The sequence below is a fragment of the Erythrolamprus reginae genome, chromosome 2 (assembly GCF_031021105.1).
Source record: "Erythrolamprus reginae isolate rEryReg1 chromosome 2, rEryReg1.hap1, whole genome shotgun sequence".
Lineage (NCBI taxonomy): Eukaryota > Metazoa > Chordata > Lepidosauria > Squamata > Dipsadidae > Erythrolamprus > Erythrolamprus reginae.
Window position 1 is genome coordinate 76120813 of NC_091951.1, and position 14361 is coordinate 76135173.

Below are 14361 nucleotides of genomic sequence, written 5' to 3' on the forward strand. Positions count from 1 at the left end.
CAGAGATGTCCTGAAAAATCTTTTTTATTTCCCCTGAAAAGACAAGCATTGATTCCAATTGAAAATCAGAAGAAAATGGGCCTGTGCAATCTCTTGATGTTTAAAAGATACCAGTTTCTCCAATTTCAATATTCCTTGCTATCTAGTTTGTATCTAACTTGTCACCGAGACCTGAATCTGGCATTTCCTTGGAACTATTGAGGTTATCCTGAGATAATTGTGCTTTCTCATTTTGATGCAACTGTTTCAACTTATTTGTTTTAAAAACGGACTTCGATCGATCGTATTTCCCCTTCAGATACGCCCCAGCTTTTGCCCAAAACTCACTACCCTGTTTCCCCAAAAATAAGTCACCCTGAGTCATTTCATTTTATTTGTTTGTTTGTTTGTTTGTTTCTTTGTTTATTTATTTATTTGTTTGTTTGCTTATTTATTTATTTATTCTATTTTTATGCCACCCTTCTCCTTAGACTCAGGGCAGCTTACAACATGTTAGCAATAGCACTTTTTAACAGAGCCAGCATATTACCCCCACAATCTGGGTCCTCATTTTACCCACCTCGGAAGGATGGAAGGCTGAGTCAACCTTGAGCCGGTGATCAGATTTGAACCGCTGACCTACAGATCTACAGTCAGCTTCAGTGGCCTGCAATACAGCACTCTACCTGCTGCGCCACCCCGGCGCATTCCCGAACAGAACATATATAACATATATTTGAAGAAAGTATCATTGTTGTACATGGAAATAATGGTAGAGCAGTAGTAAGAAATTCTTGATAGGATTCACAGTTTGTCTGGTTATGCTGGTTTGTGATGACAACTACTATACAGTATATAATAAATGTTCTTTATTTTTTTGGTTCAGCAATAAATGTGAATTCTTTTTCATTGAAAAAAAATAAGACATACACTAAAAATAAGACATAGCACATCTTTGGGAGCAAAGATTAATATAAGACACTGTCTTATTTTGGGGGAAACAGAGTATATGCCCTACTGCCAGAAGATGCTCATGGAAACCATAACAGGGCATGGGGTGAGGTATCATCAATACGCCAATCATACCCAGCTGTACATCTCGACCCCATGTCCAGTCAACGAAGCAGTGGAAGTGATGTGGCGGTCTCTGGAGGCTGTTGGGGTCTGGATGGGTGTCAACAGATTCAAACTCAACCCTGATAAGATGGAGTGGCTGTGGGTTTTGCCTCCCAAATACAATTCTATCTGTCTGTCCATCACCCTGGGGGGGATTATTGACCCCCTCAGAGAAGGTCCGCAACTTGGGGGTCCTCCTCGATCCAGAGCTCACATTAGAGAAACATCTTTCACCTGTGGCGAGGGGGGCATTTGCCCAGGTTCGCCTGGTGCACCAGTTGCGGCCCTACTTGGACTGGGAGTCACTGCTCACAGTCACGCATGCCCTCATCACCTCGAGGCTCGACTACTGTAATGCTCTCTACATGGGGCTACCTTTGAAGTGTGTTCGGAAACTTCAGATCGTGCAGAATGCAGCTGCAAGAGCAATCATGGGCTTCCCTAGGTATGCCCATGTTACACCAGCACTCCGCAGTCTGCATTGGTTGCATTGGTTGCCGATCGGTTTCCGGTCACAATTCAAAATGTTGGTTATGACCTATAAAGCCCTTCATGGCACCAGACCAGAATATCTCCGAGACTGCCTTCTGCCGCACGAATCCCAGCGGCCGGTTAGGTCCCACAGAGTTGGCCTTCTCCAGGTCCCATCGACTAAACAATGTCGTCTGGCGGGACCCAGGGGAAGAGCCTTCTCTGTGGCGGCCCCGACCCTCTGGAACCAGCTCCCTCCCGGAGATTAGGACTGCCCCCACCCTCATTGCCTTTCGTAAACTTCTTAAAACCCACCTCTGCCATCAGGCATGGGGGAACTGAGACATCTCCACTTGCCTATGCAGTTTTATGTATGGAATGTTTGTGTGTATGTTTTTATATAAGGTTTTTTTTAGGTTTTTAATGTAAAATTGTTATTTTAGACTTAATATTAGATTTGCCATTGTATACTGTTTTATCATTGCTGTGAGCTACCCCGAGTCTGCGGAGAGGGGCGGCATACAAATCTAATTAATAATAATAATAAAATAATACTGTACATATTTTTTAAAAACTGAAGTGAGAAAAAATATATAACTGCAACAATATGGTAACAGGGAAAGATGTGGGTGTAGATTAACACTAGGCTACAGTCCATCCCAAAGGGTGAAGAAAATGCTGTTAATTCTTAGACTCTTCTCAGTAGGAGTGATGAAAGAGAAACCAAGCATAATAAGAGCAAAGTAACTCACTTAACGCTGGACAGTTGTTTATTTTACTGTTGCTGTTATTATTATTGTTAGTACAGAAGAGGAGCCAGCAAAAACAAGAATGAGGCCAAATCCACTGTGACCTTTCTGGGAGAGAACAAACACGTTAAAGAGGCCATGAACTCTATTGGAGGATGCAGATTCTAGAGACCTCCCTAAATGTCCGTGCAGGAATTGCTTGTTTGTGAAATGCAAACTGAGTTAAAAGAATTACAAGTGGAGATAAAAGCAGGCAGCAAAAATATCATTTCTGACCAGAACCGTCTTATAATTTTATATCAATGTCCTATCAAAGAAGTACAAATGAATGTGAGCCAGGTATGCTTAATTCTACATTTCTGAGAAGTCATTGCTTGCATTTTTTAAAAATCTCAAACTCTGTATTCTTATGACCCCTTAAGATTATAAATGGATTTCTATGCAGTAAACATCCTTGGGGTAAAGATGGGAGGAGAAATAAATATCCCAGCTTATATGTCCATCAATTTCAAACACCAGTTCCACTTTCACTTTTTCCCTTCCCTCTTTAGAGGGAACCTTAATACTCCATCTGAACAAACATACAAAACTCATTACTCAAAGCCTACCCACAGTCTCTCCCTCTCTTCCCAGCCCATAATACAGATAATGGGCTACAGTTCTTATTCTCTCCCACACCCTATACTTAAATGTAAGGGGACTAAAAGCTCTTTCCCAACTTAATAAAAATGCAAGCTGCACAGTGTATTCTGACCTCCCTTCAAAAGGTATCATCTTCCAAAAGAGAGCACTGTAACTGCCCTGCCTAAAATGGGCAGAAGGTTCAGCACCAAAGATCCAGCATGGCATTATTCATAAAAGAACAGTGTCCAGGCGGTAGGGAAAGCAAGTAGGATGCTTGGCTGCATAGCTAGAGGTCTAACAAGCAGGAAGAGGGAGATTGTGATCCCGCTATATAGAGTGCTGGTGAGACCACATTTGGAATACTGTGTTCAGTTCTGGAGACCTCACCTACAAAAAGATATTGACAAAATTGAACGGGTCCAAAGACGGGCTACAAGAATGGTGGAAGGTCTTAAGCATAAAACGTATCAGGAAAGACTTAATGAACTCAATCTGTATAGTCTGGAGGACAGAAGGAAAAGTGGGGACATGATCGAAACATTTAAATATGTCAAAGGGTTAAATAAGGTTCAGGAGGGAAGTGTTTTTAATAGGAAAGTGAACACAAGGACAAGGGGACACAATCTGAAGTTAGTTGGGGTAAAGATCAAAAGCAACATGAGAAAATATTATTTTACTGAAAGAGTAGTAGATCCTTGGAATAAACTTCCAGCAGACGTGGTAGATAAATTCACAGTAACTGAATTTAAACATGCCTGGGATAAACATATATCCATCCTAAGATAAAATACAAAAAATAGTATAAGGGCAGAGTAGATGGATCATGAGGTCTTTTTCTGCCGTCAGTCTTCTATGTTTCTATGTTTCAGGAACTTAGCAAATAGATGACATCCATGAATATATCACCCCTCTTACTTTTAATAATTAAACTTTAAGCTACTCTCACAGGGATTTCGAAATTCTGAGGGCTTGCATCAGTGGTGAAATTCAGCAGGTTGTGATGCTGAATATTTCTTGTTAAAAACATAGCTTTCCCAGTTTAGGAATTAGTGGATTTTCTTGACACTCTATTATAGAGTCAAGCAGAAACAACTACTCAGTACTGATAACTTTTCCATGACAAAATGTTTTATCTTCATTATATTTGCAAACACTCATTTTCTAGAAACTTGGGCTTACTCTGAGAGATTACAAAATATCATTAAATCCTTCTGAAATCTATAGTTGAGGAGAAGGGGGGATAATTCTTGGATTCTTCCTCTCTATTATTTGGGAAAGATGTAAAGCAGTGGTAAAATCTAGCAAGTTCTGACAGGTTATGGTAGAAATTTTCAATTGTTTGGAAAACTGGCAAATACCATCCTTGGCTGGCCCCAGAGTGTGGTGGGAATGGAGATTTTGCAGCATCCTTCCCCTGCCATGCCCTCCAAGCCAGACCCACAGAACTGGAAGGGAAACATTTTGAATTTCACCCCTGGCTTGCATACCTAACCTGGGTGAGACAATGCTCAAGCTTTGCTTATTCAAACTTTCTCCGATTAAAGAAAAAGAAATGACCACCTACCACCACAACCACCATCCACTACTCAAGATTCCTGGTGCATTACAATACACAGCTTGACAACCCGTATGGCCCACAAGATCATATGCTGCAACGTCCTACCGGTCAATGACTACTTCAGCTTCAACCGCAACAATACAAGAGCATGCAACAGATTCAAACTTAATAAGAACTGCTCCAAACTTGACTGTAAAAAATATGATTTCAACAATCGAGTTATCGAAGCATGGAACTCATTACCGGACTCAATTGTGTCAACCCCTAACCCCCAACATTTCTCCCTTAGACTCTCCATGATTGACCTCTCCAGGTTCCTAAGAGGCCAGTAAGGGGCGTACATAAGTGCACTGGTGTGCCTTTTGTCCCCTGTCCAATTGTCTTTCCTTTCTCTCACTTATCATATATATTTTCTTTCTTTCATATATCCTCTCCTCTAAGTTCACTTTACCCTTAAATATATTACTACATGTCTATTTTTCTTCCTATGTATTTGTGTATTGGACAAATGAATGAATAAATAAATTAAATAAATAAATTATCGTCATCATGATATTGTGGCTCAAGTTCCATTTTGTTCTGGAAAGAAGGCTAATTCGAGAGGCTTTGTTGAAGCAATGTGGGCTGATAAATTTTCCAAGATAAAACTTTTCCACTGAATTTTTTTTTCTTCAGGCAGGCTTGGTCAACTCAAAGTCATAATATATTGAAGTTTCAAGTGATTGTTGAGCAACAAGTAATTGCATATTATTTTATTTTCTATTCCTTAACATTGTTTTCATTTTTGTTTTACCAATATGTTTCTGTAAGTATTAAAACTTTGGGGACGGGGATTTAACTGCAAAAGTCACATCTCATAAAATAGGTTACATTTCTTTCCTCTATCTCCCAAATGAAAATTATAAAATTAATATGCTAATCACCTATTTCCATGGGAAATTTTTTCAATACAATTTTTTTAAAACCCACATTTCTGCTTTGTTCAGCATTATTTCTTTTTTATTCCATTCCACAAATATGCTTTTCAAGATGATGGTTTCTTGTTTTGTCCTGGGAAAATAATTTTCCTAACACAGTGGGTGGAAAAGCTTTGTTCTTTCTTGTAAAAGTCCTATATCTGCCTCCAAAGTTGGTATTGTAATATCTGACAGTTCTTTTGCCAAATGTTTCTGTGCATCCTATGAGTCATGTTCCTAATAAACCAAAACACAAACCATGACTACCTTTTCTACTTTTTCTAGCCAAAAATAGCCTGCATCCTACATTCTGACAATACGGTTAATTTTGAGTGGTTGATGGTTAATGAAACTATTTGGGAATGTGAGTAGAACCCCATGGGTGGGTTCCCTTGGCATGATTAGGTCTGTAACAGTTCAATTAAGATCCAATATTCCTATATCACCCAAGTAAATTTAAATTCAAGTAAATTTAAATCACTAGTAAAAAGGCTAGATTTAAATCAACTCGATTTAAATCATAAAAAATGAGCAACTGTCATTTCTGTTCCATAGCGGCTCTTCCTCTGACCCGCTGTTGACTCACCAACAATGCCAATATTTCAGAATATACAGCCTCATGCTACATAACTAAGCTCCATTTCATGCTGAATAAACTAAATTATTAATGTATCTTAAATAGAAACTATATATATATAGATTTTTACTCGAAAAGCATTTTATTAAAATTAATTTGATAGAAATAAAAAAATCTAATTTAAATTTTAAAAATCCAAATTTTTAAATTTTTTTTAACATCACCAATGTTTATCCACCCTGATTCTTCATGATTTCTATAATTCAGTTCTTAAAGAGCAATTTAAACTCTAGACATACAAAATTATATTGACCAATCCAAATGAATACAAAGGTTGAGAATAATAATTGGGATACATACATCCTGAAATATTAACTGTTTATTACTATTACATTTTCTTTCTTTTTTAGCATACTGTTTCTGTTTCTTTTAGTTTTACATGGTCCTATTACTTTCTTTTATGAAGTTTTATAAAATGTGTTTGTTTAAGAGTGACTAGCCATTATCAATTTTGTTTTAAACAGTTCAACAAAGTGTATGTGTTAAGAAATAATTACTCATGATTTTATAACTAGTATAATTTATCATGGATACATGCTAAAAAACTGAGCCAATTTTGTTTTCCAAGAATCTCAAAATAGTGCACATAAAATTCAACTCTGAAGACATCACAAATGTAAACAATCTCAATGTTAATGATACAAAAGGAAACCACCTACTCTTTAGAATGTACCAAACTTTAAAAAGGAACTTAACTCAACACCAAAAATAAAAGCTAATTTTATGACTCTGAAACTTCAGCTTGAAGAACAAGACTATTCTTTGTGTTATCTGAAAATAAATAAAGCTTCTACACTCTGCTAAATTATCCTGGAAGTGAGGAGAATAACTGAAGACCTTTGCCAAATATGTGCACATCACTGTTTTTAACAACACTAGAAAAGTGAATCAGAGGGTCATTTTAAAATAATCCAACTTCAAAAACAATGTGACAGAAAAAGGGGAAGACAAAGCAGACTAGATGGGTATTACTCATACAATGACATACAGGGAAACGTGCAAGAAATGTCAGACTATTTGCAACTTTCTAAAATTACTAAAAAATATGCCCTCAAGCAAAAGTCTTATGTAATGGTTGCGTCAGGGAAGGAAGAGAAGACTCATAATCATTCTTACAATTTTAGTATGCAGCTCATTTTTCTGTCCACTGACTAAAATACTCTATAAACAAGCAGGACCAAATCTAAAGAATTACTTCTTAAAAGCTCTGGCTGAAAATTCTCTTAATTCTCTTTCCTGGGAGTGTAAAGAATGGTGGTTACTCAATAAATTTTTGGAGACAGCATATTCCATCACTTAAAAGGTCTCCTGAAGGAAAATTTATCTGGCAAACACAATGCATTCGCATTTCATTGTTATCCTTGGGGTAGGCAGACATTAACCAATACCTTCAACACTGACTGTGAAATTAAAAGCAAGGATTCACATGATAAAGTGAGGTGGGGCAGGGAACCTGGCAAACACCAAGAGAGAGAGAGAGATCAGTAGAAACAGTGCTGTCTAAAAGCACCATTCTATCTTTTGTCCTCTGTCCTGGAAGGAGGACAAAATGAAGTGTACAGATGGAAGAAGACTCCTCATCTATTCACCATAAAGATTAATACAGTGATACCTTGTCTTACGAACTTAATTGGTTCCAGGACAAGGTTCATAAGGTGAAAAGTTCGTTAGATGAAACAATGTTTCCCATAGGAATCAATGGAAAAGCGATTAATTTGTGCAAGCCCAAAATTCACCCCTTTTGCCAGCCGAAGCACCCATTTTCATGCTGGTGGGATTCCCCTGAGGCTCCCTTCCATGGGAAACCCCACCTCCGGATTTTGCAATGCTGCAGGAGAATCCCAGCAGGGGAATCCCAGCAGGGGAATCCCAGCAGGGGAATCCCAGCAGGGGAATCCCACCAGCGTGAAAATGGGCGCTTCAGCTGGCAACGGAAGTCCAGAGGTGGGGTTTCCCAGCGAAGGAAGTCTCAGTGAGGAAGTCTCGCTGGGAAACCGCACCTCCGGACTTCCGTTGCCAGCCGAAGCACCCGTTTTCACGCTGGTGGGATTCCACTAAGGCTCCATTCCTTGGGAAACCCCACCTCCAGATTTTGTAATGGTGTAGGGGAATCCAAGCAGGGGAATCCCACCAGCACGAAAACGGGCGCTTCAGCTGGCAACAGAAGTCTGGAGGTGGGGTTTCCCAGCGGTGATGGCGGGTTTATAAGGTGAAAATAGTTCGGAAGAAGAGGCAAAAAAATCTTAAACCCTGGGTTCGTATCTCGAAAAGTTTGTATGACTAGCAGTTCGTAAGATGAGATATCACTGTATACTTATTCTTATCAGTGGTGCAATCCATTTTTTTACTACCGGTTCTATGGGCGTGGCTGGGTGGGAGTGACAGGAGAAGGATACTTCAAAATCTCCATTCCCTCCCCACTCCTGGATAAACAATATTGCAAAATCTCCATTCCCACCCCACTCTGGGGCCAGCCAGAGGTGGTATTTGCCAATTCTATGAACTACTCAAAACATCTACTATCTGTTCTCCACAACCTGTTAGAACCTGCTGGATTTCACCCCTGCTTGACATCTTATCCAAGTAACAGAGAGAAAGAATACAATAATTATCCCCTCTTCTCATCAACTATAGATTCCAGAAGGGTTTAATGATATCTTGCAATTTGTCAGGGTAAACCCAAGTTTCTAGAAAATGAGTGTTTATCAGTACTGAGTAGTCTATAGTAGATGTGTCAAGAAAATTCACTAATCCCTAAACTGGGAAAGTTAAGTTTTTAACAAAAAATATTCAACTATTTCTCATATACACTTATCATGTGTCTCCTTATAGTTTAAAGTCATCAATCAGTTGATTATACATTTTTTTCAAATTCATTTGATGACAAATTGATTGCAAAACTACTGATTCATTACCTCTGTCACATAGCAAGGAAAGATGAACCTTCAACTAATGTATTTAGCCAATGTAGTTGAGGAAGAAGCAGATACACTCAATTACCCCACTAACTAATATATCTCCACAGTTCCTTTATAGGCTTCTCTGGAACTAATTTGCTGTTATGTGACTTTCCTCATTTACATCAGCCTTTCCTCAATCTGGCCCCTAGACAAGGAGGACTTTGGTTGGGTTTCTGCAACAAGGTTACAGAAGGCTTTTCGGAAGAGATTTTCCACTGGATTTAATTCTAATCTCTTGACACCAAATTTCACTGTGCTGCATTCACAGAGAACTAATTCACTAGCTAAACTGATCCCAAATTAGCTTCCTACATGCTAGTTTAATATGCTAGTTTAATATTCCACCTGTCTCACATTGATGGCTTATGTTCAACATGTTAATTATCTCTCTGATTTAGTGCTTCATGAACCCCTGAACTTTATATATCCACTTGATATATTTTTGTCCCAAAATATAATATGTTGTGCTTCTTCCAGTTGAAAGACATGTTCTTTGTCCATCCAAGGTAGATTAGATTGTTCTGCTTTTCTGGGTATTGGCCAGTCGTCTCAATTTTATGTTTCCCACAAATCTGATGAGTATTTTATCAATCCTATCATCCAGATCAGGGTGGGCTCCTACCAGTACGCCATCATCTTCTTTGGGAAATTTTCGATGGTTTTTGGGGGGGGGGGTTGGATGGCTTCTCCTCGTCCTCTGCTTTGAAGAAAAGCCCTCCGACCCACCCCTGGGTTAATAACAACCTTTATTTCTTCATCGGAAGCACAGCTGAGTAGCTCCTCAGCTGTGTTTCAGGCTGAGACATCCTTCTGAGCATGTGCAGAAGTAAAATCGTGGAAGACGATGCACACGAAACATTGCAATGCACACCAGTAGCAAATGTAACTGGAATCCACCCCTGATCCAGATCTCTAATGGAAATGTTGAATAATAATGCCCCACCCAAAAGATCCCTTATTACTGCTCTCTAGCTCAATGTTTCTGAATGTAGTTAGCCAGTCAGTCAATTAGAAGGAGATCGAATATGTAAATACCACCATATTTTCTAAAAGACATGGATGTATTCTCTTTACTGTGTGACAAAACAGAAAGAGAGTAAACAGGGCATCTAGAAACAATTATTTCCAAAAGACATCCCATGACTATCTAATTACAAGGTTGAGTTTAAACTTCTTCAGGGAGGGCTCTTTCATATAGCGCTGTCTCCACTCCCTAATTCCTTCAAAGCATTCTGAAATCAGCCATGTGATGCTGCACTCTTAAGGACTTCCAAAGGCTGAAAATAGGCAGGGAATATCATGAGTCAATCAGCACTCTTTCCAGCTAAATGGCAAGAGTGTGTGTGTGTGGGGGGGGATCACATCATTTGATTAGAGCCTTCAACCCTTATTCCAAAATCCCTCTGACCCTGTTCCCCACAGAAGGTAAGAAAAATAAATTAGTGGCATTCCCTTCACAGTGTTTTTAATAGGTGCTCTGTCTGCCTGTGAGAGAGAGGCAGAGAGAGTGGTAGAGAGAAAAAGGAAGAGCTCATTTTTAAAAACTGAGTTGCTGGTATGAAAGGAAAGATGCCATTCTTCCTCCATACAAATTGACTCTTGTGAGTTTGCAGCCTGATAGTTTTCCAACAGCTGCAACCATGATTGTAAGTTGATTTATTTATTTACTTACTTACTTTTACTTACTTACTTACTTACTTACTTACTTATTTCCACAAACAGAAAACTGAAGCACTCCAGCCCTATATAGTGTTCCCAAACTGTAGATTGGAAAACAAAATTCAATTTGTTTCATCATGAACTGGTAGAAAGTAAGTCCAAGTTGTGATGATGATGATGATGATGATGATGATGATGATGATGATGATGATGATGATGATGGAAATTATTATTATTATTATTATTATTATTATTATTATTATTATTATTATTATTATTATTATTTGGAAGGGACCTTGTAGGTCATCTAGTCCAACCCCCTGCTCAGGCAGAAGTCCCTATACCAGCAAGTTTTGCAACATAGAAACTCTATAATTCTAAAAGGGAAGATGATGATGATGATGTAACTGCATCATCCAAAGTCACTTAACTTTCTTTTTCCTTTTTTAAGTCATTTAACTTTCTTTTTCCTTTTTTAAAAAACTATACTGCATCTAGAATTTTTTTTTTCTTTCCTCACTTTCTGTGGGCATATTTATCTTTTAATTATATAGAAACTCTCATAATAAAAATTATAATTTAAAAACAGATCAGTGTCCAGGGTAAATAGCATGATTGTGGTATTGCCAGATCTGCGCAAAATGCCACACATGGAGAGCTTCAGACTTTCTCTGTCAGGAACCAGGTTTCTGTACTTGGGGATTTCAATACTTCTGTGCATAAAGGACATCAACGTGCTTGAGAAAGAAGAAAGGATCACCTGTGCTCAAGGGCTTTTTGATAATGTCCTAATTCTACAGAATTACTTGTTGATATAGATTGGCCAATGAGGTTACAGATAAGAGTTTGACCTGTTTGTAGCAGGACTTTTCTTACATTGCTATATAGGTTTTGTGCAAAACTACAGCCTCTACCATAATTATTGTTTCTTTTTAAAAAAAATTAACAGCAAAAATTATGGATCATCCAAAAAATAAATCACTTCCTTTAATGACGAATTTAATCCAGGCATGTATCATACCCAATGCAATTCCATGGAGGGAAGTGCTGGAGTAATCCCAAATTTTGAAAATCAGAAATCAAATCATTTTATTTATTTTTTTAAAGAGGGCTTCTAACAGAAGCATTCACACATTCACAGCACTTTCATTAAACTGATGAAATCAGCCTCCCGACATAGCCGATGCAAACCTTACCCCTTTTATATAGGCAGGCCTGTGCAAAAGGGATAGAGCTTGTGTTACACTGGCACAATGCTGCTTTTATCATTTGTCTACCTCCCGCCCCACCTTGCAGACACCTCTGGCCTCTAAAGTGGGGAAGAGCTGTATTTATGTGCATTTGCACGCACATAACAAGAGTGGAAGAGATGAAGCAATGGGGAAAAAATACTACCAGCCTAAGAAATCTGTTACTTGAGTCCTAATCAAAGTCAAAGAAATAATTAGATCCCCATTACCTTTCCATGCAGACCCACTTATTCTAGCACCTCTGACTATTTGCTTGAGGGTGAGGGCATGCACAAGGATATCCATTTCCCACCACCGCCCGCCACCCCTTTGACCACAATGGCAATAGAGACTGACTTTCTTCTAAAACTTTTAGAGTGTACAAACTGGGATATTTTCACTCAAAAAGTGTCCACTGTCTGTCTCTCACTGTCTGTCTGTCTGTCTGTCTGTCTGTCTGTCTGTCTGTCTGTCTGTCTCTCTCTCTTTCTCTCTCTCCCTCTCTCCCTTTCTTTCTCTCTCCTCTCTCCCTCTCCCTCCTTCCCTCTCTTCCACCCAATCTACAGAAAAGAAATTTCAAATACTAAAGGCCCAGATGGGGTGCTTCCCAAAAGCCAAGTAATGAAGAGAAAGAAAAAGGAGCTGTGGTACCCAACAGATGGTCCAGAAGGCAGAAATCCTGTGCATATTTTTTTGTTCCAGTCCTTAAAGATATAATATCTGTTTGTCTACAGAATGGATCCTCCAGAAATCAATTGCTTTAAGGAAGATTAAAGAAACCACATTGTTAGCATTGTGGCTAAAATTATTGAACTTGTCATGGAAAAGTCCTATTCCGGCGTTTTAAGGACTCCTCTTCTAAAATGTGTATAACTTTAATGTGAAGAATTCTGGGATGTTATTTTATTTATTATGTTTTTCCCCTATTACTTTATAAGTAACACAAGGCAGCAAGCATACTTAATATTGTTTCCTCTTCCTATTTTTCCCACAACAACAAACCCATGAAGAAGGTTGGGTTGAGAGAAAATGACTGACCCAAAGTGACCCAGGGGGCTTTCCGGCCTGAGGTAGGACTAGAATACACAGTCACAATATACAGTATACTGCTACAATATACAGTATACTGCTAAAAAAAAATAAAGGGAACACTCAAATAATACATCCTATATCTGAATGAATGGAATATTATAATTGAATATTTTGTTATGTACAAAGTTGAATGTGTACAACAGCATGTGAAATTGATTGCCCATCAGTGTTGCTTCCTAAGTGGACAGTTTTATTTCACAGAAGTTTGATTTACTTGGAGTTATATTGTGTTGTTTAAGTGTTCCCTTTATTTTTTTTGAACAGTGTATATTAGAGAAGTCTTGGAAATCTTGAAAGCTCCAAAAAGGCCAATCTAGACGCAGTCATAATTTTTTTTAAAAAAAATTACAATAAGTCTCTGGCTTTCTCCTGCTTCAATCCCCTTAAAAACTAGAGTCTGAAATAGTGAAGAAAATAAGATAATCCATCTCAAATTAAAGATAGATAGAAAGAGGCATATAAAGAAAACAGGGAGGAAGGCAGAAGGAAGAAGGGAAAAAAATAAACAGGATGAGGAAGGGAAGGGCAAGGCAGGGGCAAGGCCACAGCTGCCACAGGTGCTGGCTGGCAGGCTATCTTCTGAGGAGCAACTGTTTCGGAGATGTCCATCGAAGGCATCAAGGCTTCCTAGGACAAAGAGACTCTCTGTATGCATCTGGCACCCTAGACAAATGTAAGAGGGCAGGATAACATGAAGAGAGGAGCCTCCTATCCATGGAGGACGCAAGCTCTGAAAGAGGACCCCTGATTATAGCACAAGGCCATGAGCTCAGAATCTCCTCCAAATCCATCATCTACAGAAGGCTTGTCTTTCTTTCCATTTGGCTTCTCTTATTACACAAACTCTACACATACTTAGGCAAGAAGCAGCATTGTCTGTAGCTGGCAAGAAAAGCAATGATTTGGGGGTGGGGGTTTCCCCTCTGACTGGAGATGTACTACAGAGGCACCCATGCATTTGTAAATACAACAGTTTTCCCTGTACATCTGTGTTTTTGAAAGACAAATGAGCCATGGCATGGCTGGGCTGTTGAAAGACCTCATTCAGGGATAAGGTACAGCAGCTTAATGGCCAGGAAAGGGGATTTTCTTCCCTATTATGATATGAGAAAATACATTCCTTAAAATACATTTTTAATCTAGCCTATGCCCTGGATCTGAACTTTGGTCAGTCTTAACTGAAATTTAAGACATCTCTATCTAAACAATCTTTCCTTCTCATTCCTGCCCTTACCTAACACATTTGAGCTTATTAATCACTGTCCTTGTTTTACTATGAATAAACCACCCCTAACTCCATTATCCATAGATTTGAATTGGTGCACAGAACA

The 14361-nt window shown here is 38.7% G+C and overlaps 1 protein-coding gene across 8 annotated transcripts in view; it reads right to left on the reverse strand.

Annotated features, from left to right (window-relative positions):
* The window catches only part of PLXNA1 (plexin A1), a 471845-nt gene that overhangs the window by 329173 nt on the left and 128311 nt on the right, over positions 1–14361 (reverse strand). The window lies entirely within an intron of this gene.